At 44.3% G+C, this 13,989-nt stretch overlaps 1 protein-coding gene across 2 annotated transcripts in view; it reads right to left on the reverse strand.

Annotated features, from left to right (window-relative positions):
• Cmklr2 (chemerin chemokine-like receptor 2) overlaps positions 1–12,917 on the reverse strand; it is a 58,106-nt gene extending 45,189 nt beyond the window's left edge. Inside the window, exon 1 of one of the 2 annotated variants that reach the window (XM_041631961.1) lies at positions 12,849–12,917. The gene's annotated coding sequence lies outside the window, so the exon portion shown is untranslated. The remainder of the gene's footprint in view (positions 1–12,848) is intronic. The other variant, XM_041631962.1, reaches the window with a different exon arrangement.
• Positions 12,918–13,989: the final 1,072 nt, after the last annotated feature.

A 13,989-nucleotide genomic window follows, 5' to 3' on the forward strand; every position in this document is an offset into this window, starting at 1 on the left:
GGTATTTGTGAGAAAAAAATAAATCCTTTATGATTAAAGACATTTTTTTACCTAAAAAAATACATTTGAACAATTATTATGAAAAGTCAACTGCAAATCTGAAAAGTCAAATGTAAAATTGGGAGAGCTGTTGAAAATTTGTTTATTTTTAATGTTTGTTGGAAATATATGTTTCCGGGGGTTTTGTTTTTGTTTATTTGGCTGTTGTTTTGGGTTTTTTTGTTGTTGTTGTTGTTTTTTGGCTTTAACTGTTTACTTGGATTTTAGAATTGATACATGGGTGTTTTTGTTTGTTTGGGATGGGTCTTATGATAGAAAAGGTGAAGAAACCACTAATTTATCCAGATTCTTATGAAGGAAACAGTTGAGACCCCGAAGAGCAGATGCAAGCAATCGCGGGTCTATGGGACCCCATTCCTTCACTGGTGGCTGCTGCCTAGATACCTCCTTACCCTACTGTTTTGGAGCTGCTTCAGGATTCACTGCTCTCCAGGCTCCTGAAATTCTCTCCGAAGTTACTCTCCCAGCGTTCCCTTAGCACGACCAAATCAGAACAGAGCTTAGCTGTTTCCGCTCCTGTCAATAAGTATTGAACAAAATCCATTTTTACCATTTTATTTTTTTTTTGACATTTGTGTGTGTGTTGGCGGGGTGGGGGTGCACTCACTCCTGATATGGAACACTACAGGGGGCAGAGAGTCTGTTCTCTCTCCCTTTGGTGAATTCTGGGCTTCACACTCAGGTTGTCAGGCTTGGCCACAGCGCCTTATTGCTGAGTCACTTCACTGGCCAGGTTCCTACCGCTCTAAGCTACTACAACAGATTTGAATGGAAACACAGTCCTATGGAGAGCCGACCCGCATTATTCTGGGTGTCTCTTGAAAGACACCTCTAAACTAGACTTCTTCCTCAGGGCTCCATGGACTCAGTGGGGTTCTCCACTAACCCTAGATGGTTTTTCTTGATTCCCTATAAGGGCTTTCTGACTTCTCTGTGTGGCCCAGTTGCTCTCACGGGAATGTCACTTCAATTCACTCTTTTGGGTCAAATCTTTGCTTTTGCGACCTTTACCACTACTATACTAACATTATTTGTTTCTTTCTCACTAGCAAAATTTGAATTACAATGACCCTTCTGGGGCTCCTAAGTTATCCTCCAATAATCCACCTATGGAGAGACAGAGCAGCAAGCAAAACATCTTATACAAGATGAACTGCTTGTCTCATCTGGAATGAGGAAATGGGGAAAGTCACCAAATACTTCGGATATCATTTAAATTGTTAATGCTTTAAAAAACAAATTTCTTCCCCGTAAGCCCTGCAGCAGCTCCAAACTCCATCAAATATCATAGGCACACACCGCTGTAGTCCCAGCAACTCCAAACTCCATCAAATATCTTAGGCAGCCACCGCTGCCGTCCTACCATTTAAACCTTTGCATTGCTATGACGTTCACACCACCCAAGGATTGCTCCCAAACCCCCAAGACTAAATGAAAATTTACCAAATGATTTAATGGAATTGTTTGGTTGTTTCACCCACAGCAAATGCATCCAGCTATTGAAGGACCTTGAAATCTGCCATTTGGATCAAAAAAAGTCAAATGCATTGACATTTTTAAGGACCTTCCTGGATCAAGAATTCTTCCTGGCTTCTGTGGTAAAATGGAGGAATAGAAAACTCTGCATAGCACCATCTGATTTAGTCCAACCTAACTGACTGTGTATGTAGTCAAAATTATGGACAGAAAGGACAGTCCTGAGAAAATCTTCTATCACCAACAAAAACTGGAAAGATCACTGGCTCAGACCTGATTTCTCGAACAGTCTCAGCTCTGGCTGCAACTACTGTAAATCTCAAACCAGGGCAGAAGCCCTTGAGCCTCGTGTTCTCTCTCAACCATTGTAAATGGTCTCAAACCAGTAAGCTCAGGCAGCCACGCACTCGGGTGCGCCTTGACATTAACTAACAAAATGTTAGTCTTGCAAATGTAATGTAAAAATTACCCAGTTCTTTAGTACTTTAGGAAAAAAATTATATACAAAAGATAGTTTTTGGTCAAAGGCATCACCCCAGCTTCCTAACTCCCCTTTATATAAAAATCTAGAATATTATAGTTGGGGGTCTCATCCCAGGCCCTGGCATCCATCTCTGGAATTATGGACAGAAACTTCATGTCAAGCCTCCTCCCCTGGCAGTTGCCTTAGTTCAAACTCAACTTTCAAGAAAGCCTGCCAAGTGGTGACCCCTCCCCAGAGACAGTCAGGACCACTCCGCCGGGCCATTTAAACTGCCCCCCCCCCCAATAATAAACACACGATCTCCAGGTTTTGCGTACTCTCCCCTTTTCTCTCTCTTCCCCTCGCCACGGGAGCACTGCATTAAACATGGGCATATTTTATTTGGTCTGATTGGAATTATTTACTTCAGCGGAGAGGCTCATCTAAAAAACATTTTTAACATTTGGAGATTCCAAGGGGTCGGGGGGGGGATGTTTTTACAGAGAGTTCAGACACCTTACTCTGGCCACCTCTGCCTCAGAGCCTCAGTGACACAGCTGCCTTCTCTAAGTCCCCAGCTAGGACTCCCCCACGGGAATCCTGCTGGGGTAACATCCTGTGCTTATCCCCTACCATCCCTGACTACCCTGTCCTCCTCTCCTTCTGGCCCCCTCCCACTGTCTGCTACTCTATTCTGGGCAGCTTCTCCTTCCCACTGGCTCTGCAGGCCTCCTGTTCTCTAGGATCTGTAATTACCCCTGGGCTTTGTTGTCCTGCCTGCTCCTTTCTCACCTGAGCTGCACTTGGACCCTGCTCTCTTACCACTAGGGCTGTTTTAGACAGTAACTATCTCCCTAGATAAGCTGGGGAAAAACTAGACAAGGCCCGTGGGCTGCTGGTATACAGACACACACAGACGTAGGTGATGGGCTTCAGAATTAGGACTTTAAGTTGGAGGAGAAAGCGATATGTAGACATCAGGAACTATGCTTCGTATTTTAAATTTTCATCTTTTCCTGCATTAGCAATAGAACAAACACTTCAGACATCGGGCAGAGCATCAAACCACAGCCCTCAGTCAGCCACATAATCACCAAGAGGAAAAAAAAATGGTACTCTGCTGTGCGGTGTGTTGCTAAGAAACAATATGCAGTAGCTTAGGCGAATTCAATCTGTTTTCAATTTAAGATGTGTTCATCTTACAATGCGTTTATCAAGGTGTCACCTCATTATGAATCAAGGCTCATCTGCAAAGTAAGTTCCCCCCGTGAAGAACACCTGATCACCAGCCTGACACTTAACCATCATTAGCCACAGTAGCATCTAGAGAAAAACACACTGGAGCACCCAAGACCACCTCCCTGGAATCTTGTCAGTTCAAAGCTAAGTCTGTCTTCCTGCCACAACGAAATCAGAGGAAAACACAGGCACACGGTGAAGAGTGTGCGCTTGTGAACACAAATGTCCACAGGTAGCTCTTCCACACCCAGTCCCAGAACCCCCCACTGGAAACACAGGGCTCTGCCACTGAAGGTCTGGAGCTGTTTTGCATGCTGCACAACATAACTCCCCAGTCACCTCCTCTTCTACCCCAAAGCATTCTGCTGATTGCAGTACCATAAATCCTTCCAGAAATGGCATTTCTGATCTTATGTGGACAGACAGACAGATCGCAGAGAGCAAAGGGCCTCCCTCTTGCCAAAGGAGAGCCAGCCAGATGGGAGCTGATGGCCAGGTCAGGGGCTGAGGTGTACAGGTTTACAGTACATTAATTCCCACAGGGAAAGAATGCAGAACAAGGTCCCTGTACCCACCAAGTGGATATTTCCTGCAGGGCCAGCCCTAGCCTATGCTCTCTGTGGGGAATAGCTCACAGCTGGAAACCAATGGCATCACCATGGGACAAGTATGTGCTACTTATTTGGGGCCTTCCTTCTCTTTGCCGCTCTGACCCTAACGAGGAGACCTCAGAGCAGGAAGCAACTGTTGGGAGCAAGGGAAGTCAGAATGCAGACTGGAGACTGCAACCCACAGCACGGATTGCTGGACAGTACCAGGAGCTTGGCAAATGTCCAGAGTGAGGGGAGTCTACTTGAGATGCCTAGAAATAAGCCATTCTAAAGACTTTTCTTGAGGGAAAAAAAAGGGGATTCCAGGAGAGCCAGGGCTACACAGAAACCTCAGCACTGGGGCAGGGAGGAGGTATGCCGGGATGGAGATTTGTGGTAAGCACTAGCACTAGCTAATTCTTCACAAAACCCAGCACCACACCTACAAAGGTAAAGACTCATCATCTTATAGTAGGGGGCTCAAGAGCCCTGGTTTGGACTTCAGGTCTGTCCCGTTCCACAGTCCCTCCTCCTGACTGAAGAAGACTGTTCCTAAGATTGAGGCTCCTGGTGAAGAAAAGCCTAAAACAGCAAAACAAATCAAAACAGAAACAGAAAAGATGTTGGTCAGAAAACCTCAAAACCAAATTATAAGAATATGTAGTTGTTTTTTTTTAAATTTTATTGATTTTTATTGATCTCTACATTTTTCTCTACTCCCCTCCTTGTCTCTCCCCTCCTCTTCACCCCTCTCTCAAGGTCCCCATGCTCCCAATTTACTCAGGAGATCTTGTCTTTTTCTACTTCCTGTGTAGATTAGATCTATGTATGTCTCTCTTAGTGTCTGCATTGTTGTCTAAGTTTTCTGGGATTGTGGTTTGCAGGCTGGCTTTTTTTGCTTTATGCTTAAAAACCACATATGAGTGAGTACATGTGATAATTGTCTTTCTGGGTCTGGGTCACCTCACTCAAAATGATATTTTCAAGATCCATCCATTTTCCTGCAAAATTCAAGATGTTGTTATTTTTTTCCTGCTTTGCAGTACTCCATTGTGTAAATGTACCACATTTTCCTATCCATTCTTTGGTCAAGGGGCATTTTAGGTTGTTTTCAGGTTCTGGCTATGACAAACAAAGCTGCTATGAACATAGTTGAGCACATGTCCTTGTGGCATGATGGAGCATCCTTTGAATATATACACAAAAGTAGTATTATTGGGTTTTGAGGAAGGTCATTTCCTAATTTTCTGAGAAATCGCCACACTGACATCCAAAGGGGCTGTACTAGTTTGCACTCCCACCAGCAATGCAGGAGTGTTCCCTTTACCCCACATCCTCTCCAGCATAAGTTGTCATCAGTGTTTTTGATCTTGGCCATTCTGACAGGTTTAAAATGGAATTTCAGAGTTGTTTTGATTTGTATTTCTCTGATGACTAAGGATGTTGAGCATTTCCTTAAGTGTCCATCAGCCATTTTAGATTCCTCTGAGAGTTCTCTGCTTACGTCTGTACTCCATTTTTTTATTGTATTATTTGTTCTTTTGATGACCAATTTCTTGAGTCCTTTGTATATTTTGGAGATCAGACCTCTGTCTGATGTGGGGTTAGTGAAGATCTTTTCCTAACTCTGTAGGCGGTCATTTTGTCTTGTTGACCCTGTCCTTTGCTTTACAGAAGCTTTTCAGTTTCAGGAGGTCCCATTTTTTTAATTGTTTCTCTCAGTGTCTGTGCTACTGGGGATCTATTTAGGAAGTGGTTTCCTGTGCCAGTGAGTTCAAGTGTACTTCCCACTTTCTCTTCTATGAAGTTCAGTGTGGCTGGCTTTATGTTGAGGTCTTTGATCATTTGGACTTGAGTTTTGTGCATGGTGATAGATATGTATTTATTTTCAAAGAATATGTATTTGTAAAACAAATCATACTGAGTGTCAATTTGAAATAAAAATCCTTCAATTGAAATGTATCGAACATTTTAAATTAATTATACTCTTATCTGGCTTTGGTAAGTTGTTTTCTGGAGAAAACCGACCTTGTTCACTCTCTCTACTCTCAAGTTCACATGTTCCACCACAGCTCTGGTCATGGGTGTCCAGTTTTCCTAACAAGCTTGTGTTAACGTGTTCTGTTCTGAAAATCTGAGCATGTCGGTATGTGACCATAACACTGAATTGTAAATTAAAGGCTAATTGACATTTGAAGATCCCAATTTTGCCTCTAACTTTTAGACTAGAATGTCACTAGAATATCCATTTAGAAAAGAGTATGGGGACTGGAGAGATGGCAATGGGGTTAAATTCCCTGTCTGCTCTTGGAGAGGAACCAGTTTGGTTCCCAGTACTCACATGGTTGTTCACTACCATCTGTAACTCCAGTTCCAATGAATCTGATACCCTCTTCTAATATCCCTGGGCACCAGGCAGGGACATGGTGCACATACATTTACTTATTCTGGTGAAACTCCTTTAGCCAATAGGCTTTGAGATGCTGGACCTGTTTGGGCATGACCTTAGGTAATAGGAGCAGGAGCTGGAGCAGGAGGAGGAAGAAGGAGGAGAAAGGAGGATGGTGGAGGAGTGAGGATGGGGAGGAGGAGGAGGAAAGAGGAGAAAAGAGGGGGAGGGAAGAAGAAGAAGAAGAAGAAGAAGAAGAAGAAGAAGAAGAAGAAGAGAAAAGGGAGAAGGGAAAGAGGAGGAGGAGGAAGAGGAGGAGTAATCCTGTGTTTGCCTTCCAGACAGCCCAGATTTGAAAACCCCTTCTCTGCTAAGGCTGGTCCCCAGAACAACACTCCTGAGGGTAAAGGGGTACGCTCTCTTCTGACAGGTCTCAAGGCAGCCGTGAGACAGCCTCCAACATGAGTAAAGCATATGACATAAACAAGGTGCAGGTCAGAGCCTTCCGAAGATCTATGCCCTATGATCCCGAATCCCAGTGCTATGGGCCATGATGCTGGCTTACGTTAACCAGTCAGCCACAGATATTAGAAAGAAGTTGCTGGATCTAGAACGCCTTGCAGAAAGGAGTATTAGAGATTTAGTGACGGTGACGGAGAGAGTGCATAACAGAAGGGAGAGTGTAGAGGAAAAAGAAATCAGAAAGGACCAGTGCTAACTGAAATGTTGCTAGCCACAACAACGGAACTGGAGGAGCACAGGAGACACCTACGACAATGCCTGACTGCTGGACAGGAAAAGGAATTAAGAAGTAGAAGGAGAGGCCCGACTGCGAAAGAATCAATGTGCACACTGCAAAGAGTAGAGGCACCGGGTCAAGCATGTCCTCATAAGATGACTAAACTATTAAGCCAAGGAGACATGAACAGCATTTAGGGGCGGGGGCCCGAACACTCAAAGGATGGAGGACCTGAAAACAGGCTGAGTGGCCGACCCACCCATTTCTACTAATTGCAGAACGCCCCAGCATTCCTCTCCAAGAGCTGCACATCATCTTTCTTGCTGGAGGAAAATGAGGTCTAAACCGCTCTGATTCTGCATGACTACTTCAGCCAGGGAAGTTTGGGATTCCTTTATATGGAAAATGGAGGTTTCTAATCTTTCTGTATCTAGGTCGATGGCTGCTCAGAGGCTGGAATAATGCTGACCCATGGTGACCAAGAATGCTGTTCCAGTCCCATTCCAACAACCTAAATGCTCTGGACCGAAGACTGGATAAGGAAAATGTGATTCATTTACACAATGGAGTACTACATAGCAGAGAAAAAAAACAATGACATCTTGAAATTTGTGGGCAAATGGATGGAACTAGAAAACATCATACTGAGTGAGGTAACCCAGACCCAGAAAGACAAATATAACATGTACTCACTCATAAGTGGCTTTTAGACATAAAGCAAAGGAAAACCAGCCCTCAATTCACAATCCCAGAGAACTTAGACAACAAAGAGAACCCTAAGAGAGACATATATGGATCTAATCTACATAGGAAGTAGAAAAAGACAAGATCTCCTGATTTAAACTGGGAGCATGGGGACCATGGGAGAGGGCAGGAGGGGAGGGGAGAGGAAGGGAGGTAAGCAGAGAAAAATGGAGAGCTTAATAAAAACAATAAAAAAGAAATAATGGAAGATTCCAGTTTTGAGTAGATTTCTTTTACCCCTCTAATCCTTACCTCCAGATCTTTAGCCCCTTTTGCTCTTGGTGGTGTCTTTAATTAAACACTGAAAAGCGGAAAACCTTAAAGGCCCCCTAAAAGAAACAAAACAGCATGCCATCCAGAGGGTGCATCCAGTAACGTGTAACCATCATGAAATCACTGCCTGTGTTTACGTGCGCATGCGCATATGCCTGGCTTGCTGTGTGGAAGTCAGACAACTTTCCCTTCTTCCGTGTACTTCAGGTCTTGGTGGAAGAATGGGGGGAAAAAAGAAAAAAAAAGGAGATGGATTTCATTAAGATTAGATTGGATTCTACCTTGTTTTATGTCTCTAGATCCGGGATCACAGTGGAGGCCCCCTGCATCTTGAGCCAGGCTAAGCTTTCTGTGTCCAAGAGCCCACCCGTTCAACAGCAGCAGTCTGCTTCCGGTAACATGGGGAGTGGGATAGTTGAGATTAGCCTGACGTGTTAATCCAATTGTTCGCCATTTAATATAGGCGTTGCATGTAGCCACTGCCGAGGGGCAGGATCTCTGGGACGGTTGCCTTGTGGTGCTCAACCTTCTAATGGGTCAAGCATGACCTTTGAATAGGCTGCGTGAATGGCGCGTGATGTGCCCGGTTCAGAAACATTTTCCCAAAACACGTACCAAGACCAGAAATATGAACTATGAGGAGTGTCCCTCGCTAGCCAGCTGTCTAGAAGCTGCCTTTTAAGATTCATTTATTTTTATTTTATGAGCATAGCCATTTGTCTGCATGTATATCTGTATACTAAATTCATGCGGTGCTTGGCAGGGGCTAGAAGGGAGCCTAGGGTAGATCCTCTAGAACCTGTTACAGATAGTTGTGAACCCCCTTGTGAATGCTGGGAACCAAAGCCTGGTCCTCTGGGAAAAGTCCAGCCATCGCGCCAGCCCCAAGTGTGTGCGTGTGGGTTTCATTTCCTTTTATCTTTTTCTTTTTTTTTTTTTGAGACAGGGTTTCTCTGTAGCTTTGGAGCCTGTCCTGGCTCTTGTAGACCAGGCTGGCCTCGAACTCACAGAGATCCGCCTGCCTCTGCCTCCCGAGTGCTGGGATTAAAGGAGTGCGCCACCACCGCCCAGCTCTTTCTAAAAGAAAGACCTAGGAGAGGGTGCTTAGGAGCACTGGGGGACAGAAGGGCGGCCTATCTGAGAGGAACAATGGAAAACATTCCTCCCTCGTATATTCCAGAGATGTGGATTTAATCTTTCCCAGCTGATTTTTTGTACGATATCATCTGGTTCCCCTTTGTTGTTTAACTGGGAATCACCGCTACTTGCTGCCCTGCTGCTGGCAGGGATCATGGTGACCTGAAGCTCCCTTTCCTTTACCTGGGTTCGTTTTTTTTTTGCTTTCGAAAGGTCAAATTGTAGTGACAGCTATGGAATGAGAGCCAGAAAATGTCAAAGGGGGGTTGTTCAACACAAAAGAACCTATAAGCTTGATTAGGAGAGATTTTTTTAAATTACATTTACTTGGTGAGTGTGTCTAGGTCAGGGGACATTTACAGAAGTCAGTTCTCTCTTCCTGCCGTGTGGACCCTAGGGGTTGAACTCAGGTTGTCGGGGCTTGGTGACAAATGTCTCTACCCGCCAGCCAATCTCACCACACTGGGTGTCAGTGTGTTCTGTTAGTGAAGAGATGGAATCCTATTGGTGGATTTTACATTTTCTTTTACAGGTGGGGTGAGAGAAATTCATTCCCTCCAAGGAAATCAAAAAGTTGGTTTTAAACTCTCATCAATGGCTGTCTGTGGCCCTGGTCAGATAGGTGTATTTGTGTGTGAGGCAGGCCTCGGTCCTGGTCAGATAGGTGTATTTGTGTGTGAGGCAGGCCTCGGTTGGGAAGTTTAAGGTACGAGCAGCATGAAAATTGAAGGTAAGCAAGCTTGGATGCTGTTTGCTTGCCTTTGAAGAGCTGCCTTGGCGTTTGCATGCTCCATGAGCATGACTGTATGATATTTGATAAAAAATCAGCTGTAAAAATGGTCACAGAGAGCCAGGAGGTGATGAGTCACACCTTTAATTCGAGCACTCAGGGAGACAAGAGGCAGGCAGAGGTCTGTGAGTTCCAGGCTAGCCTGGTCTACAGAGCGAGTTCCAGGGCAGTCAGAGCTACAAAGAGAAACCCTGTCTTAAAAAACCAAAAACTGGTCATGGAGCGGAACGTGGCAGTCAGGCAGAGACAGGTAGATATATATATGAATTCAAGGCGAACCTTGTCTACAAACCATGTTCCAGGCCATTCATGGCTACGTAGTGAGACCATAGCTCAACACAAAACAAAAACCAAAGACACAAAAAAAGTTAGAAGTGCTTGATTTTGTATTTGTTGTGTAGAACCAAACCTAAGAAAAGCACAGGATGTCAGTTTCATGGTGGGAGTTACGTGGTGAGTGGAGGCTCCTCACAGAGCCTTTGTGTCCCTTTGTCCTAGATCCTAGAGCCCTCTGGGCCCTGTGCTCTCTGCCTTCCCTCAGTGAGTCTCCTGATTGTCCAAGGATAAGCAGGCGCTGATAAGCACGCGCTAGGCTCTTGGCGTCTTACTTCTCTTCAGTCCTGAAGGATTCGTGTGGTTGCTGAGGAGATAATTGTTAGTGCTGCAGGCTACTCAGTGTGTCTTCCCTTGCCTGTGTCCTGCAGTCTCACAAAAGCTCAATTTTCATCCTTAAAAGGCACTCTTGAGGAGAACTTCAGTAAGTTTCAGTTACTTAACATAGATTTTGTTTTGTGATAGAGCAGGAAGCATCCAGTAGCAAAGACTAGAAATTTTGACAAGAGAAAAGACACTGATTAAGGGTTATACTGTGTGTCAAGCATAATTTAAACACAGTGTACAGCAAAACCTAGGAATATGTGTCTTATCTTTATGCATTAGGTACCAGCTAAAACAAAAGGATTGAGATGTGCTTGTTTAGCTTTTAAATTAGTCTGAGATACAGCAAAATTAAACTGCCATGATTAAAAAAATATAACAAAAATAATCTAACTTTAGTAAGCTCTACAGTTTGCTGTATGTTTGGCATATGTTACATGTCTCATGTGTCCTCTGGGCTGGCCTCATGTGATTGTTCTGCAATGGTCTCTCAAGTTGGTGGAGCTACAATATGTGCCATTCTGTCCTGCTTTGAGGAGCCTCCTTCCCCCACCACCTAAGAAGACCTGACTTGCAGTTGATGAGTTCGGCAAAAGTGTATGAATCCGGGCCTACTTAACCGTCCTGGAGACCTTTAACCCTTGAGCAATAATCTCTCCATGCACATCCTCCATGCTCTCGGGACATTGGTTAATTGGTAAATCAGTATCCTGGGAATTTGTGAGGAGAGCCTTTCTGGTGCCATTGAGATGATAGCTCAACTAGGGGCTTAGGGCCCTTGCCCCCCAAGCTAAAGGCCCGAGTTTGAGCCACTGAACCAGGTTCAGAAGGACAGATCCGACTGACTCCATGGAGCTGCGCTCTGACCTCCACAAGTAACCTCCTCAAGACACACTGAACAAATGAATAGATGTTTGTAATGGAAAGGGAGCCGCTTTGACAGTGGCGGGGCTTGGGGATCGTTCCCAAACCCCCTGGTTCCAAACCATTCTTTAAGAGACTTCCTGAACTGAAAGAGATGTTTATAGGACTGATGAAGTGGGGGGAAGGGGTAATGACTCCTACCAGACAGATGGGCTTCAGGAGAGTTCCACAACTTTTCAAACTTCTAATGGAGCTATGTTAGAGGAACTTCTGGAGGGAGTATGTGTATCCCTGCATTCCCTTAGGGACAGCTGGACTCAGGGACAACAAAGTGCCTCTACCTCATTTATTTTCATCACGAGAACCTCCCCCACCATAAAATAGCTTTTTTCCATTGATGTTTGAAAGTTTACTTTCAGATAATTAGATATACTTTTAGATAATTTGAATATATTATATTTTTTAAGATGTGTCTCTGTAGTAATCGAATTCAGTGATCTTAAAGGGCCACTCCCCTCATTGGAGTGAGTAACTTGGTTTGCCATCTTTTTTCTATAATCAAGGATATCATTGCTCTTCCTTTTCTTACCCGATGTTAAAATGGCATACTTGTTCTAATCACCTAAGTATTCTGATAATAGTTTCAGAAACAGACTTTTTGTAAAAAGTAAGTTAATTTTGGTTAATGCTCAAACCTAATCTTGCTGTTGTTGCTTGCAAAAACAACAACATTGAAACAAAACAAAAAAGAAAAGAAAAGTCCAGGATAAGCACTGAAGAAGTTGATTGTAAATGAGGAACTCACATTTCAATTCCAATTCTTGCCTGTTATCTAGGGTGCTAACTACCTCACAAGTAAGGACCCATCTTGGGCCTGCTGATTCTAGGTAGCAGGGACAGGGATGAGGTCTGAGGTCTTTATCTGATTGCCCAGTGAGTTTGGCTGCTGGCAGAACTTTCCAAGGATGGGAATGGATTCACAGGCCCAAGGGGTTTGCTTCTAGAAACCCAGCTGCCCTGCCACACAGGCATTTTTAGTCCACTTAAACCAAGAATTCTTAAAGGCCACCTAGGACAAAGCCTTGTCTAAATTCTTGCTTTAAATTTTTATTATTTCCTAGAGGAACTGAGCCTGGAGGATGGGCGTAGCGGGTGCTAGAAGGGAGCCTCTACATCTTTTTCTCTAAAATACACAAGGCTTTAATTCCCCACGGAAATGTGGGGAGCGGCTTCTATTTTCCCTCTAATTTAAATAAGCCTTCACAATAAGCCAAATGCCAATTCAAATGAGATCTAGATAAAAGGATTTAAATTGATTTTCTTACCTACTGTCTGTCTGACTCACTTGCCTGGGAGTGGTAGGGAGGGAGGGTGAAGCTTTCCTGTGAGGGTGGCAGGGGTGGGGGGCTGCACAAACAAAGGCTTACCTCTGAAAGGTGCGGGTGTTGGAGTCCGGGACAGGCCGGGAGGCTGGAAGCGGGCAGCCCTGTCTTCTGGGCTCAAAATCCTTCAGGTTTAACGGTTTGTCCGGGAGAACTGACCGCAACTGCCCTGAGTGGAGGAAGTATTTCCTCCCTTTGGAAGCAAGGGAGGCCGAGTCTGACTTAACTACCCCGGGAAAGACAATGTGGTCTGCCTGTGGCTAAATCTGTTGTACTCCAGTTAGGTGACAGTATCCTTGGCCTTGATTCAAAGGGTCAGTCCCCTCCCAACTACCTACTCACTGATGCTGCTTTTCTCATTAAATCTCGTAATTATAAATATGATGTCAGCGTATTTGGATTTTTCCGAAACAGCACATTTCAGGAAAGGGAAAGGACTCCAACAAGGCACATTTTTTTTTGTCTCTGGTTCAGCTGCTTTAACACTTCTTGGGAAAACTGGCAGTCTGTGGACACGCCACAGCTGTGGGTGCCTTTTGTTTACACTGTACGGTTGTTAAAATTTGAATTTACTTCCAACATTAAAAAAATCAAGGCAGCTTAAATAGCCACTTAGATTATTGACACCTCATGAAATGAATTAGCTTGTCGGGGTACCCTGGGACAGAGTCCCCATGAAGTGGATGAATTGTGGCTCTTTTCCCTTTGGCAAGATATGACCTCAGGGTCCCACATGGTTCCCTCCTACCTTCTCAGTCTGGAGGGCAGTTTATAATATCTACCTTCTATCCTTCCAGAATTCTCTTCCTGTTGAACTTCTTCAGCATTAGAAAACTGAGCTGAGTTTAACACAAAGAAGACTAACTTCAGCTTCTGAGGCAAGCTGATTGAGAGTTGGAGGCCCACCATTAGAAAAGCATTATCCCATGTTACCCTAGTTAAACCCGAGTGCACGGAAAAGGACGTTGAAATCAACAAATCAACTCTAAGGCGCTTAACTGTAGAACAGTCAAAGAGGAAGGTAGGGAGTAGTCCGTGCAGATTCAGGGGATGAGCTTTCCTAAATGCTGCAACTAGACCCACACTGCCGTTCGGCTCCCCATCACACGCCAACAGTGCTTGTATTGTTTAAACTCTACACAGTTGATGTGGTTACTAGGAGCTGTAATTATTATTTATTTACTTA

This window comes from Microtus oregoni, unplaced genomic scaffold, assembly GCF_018167655.1.
Source record: "Microtus oregoni isolate MIOR12 unplaced genomic scaffold, Mior012 000038F_ref0000394, whole genome shotgun sequence".
Lineage (NCBI taxonomy): Eukaryota > Metazoa > Chordata > Mammalia > Rodentia > Cricetidae > Microtus > Microtus oregoni.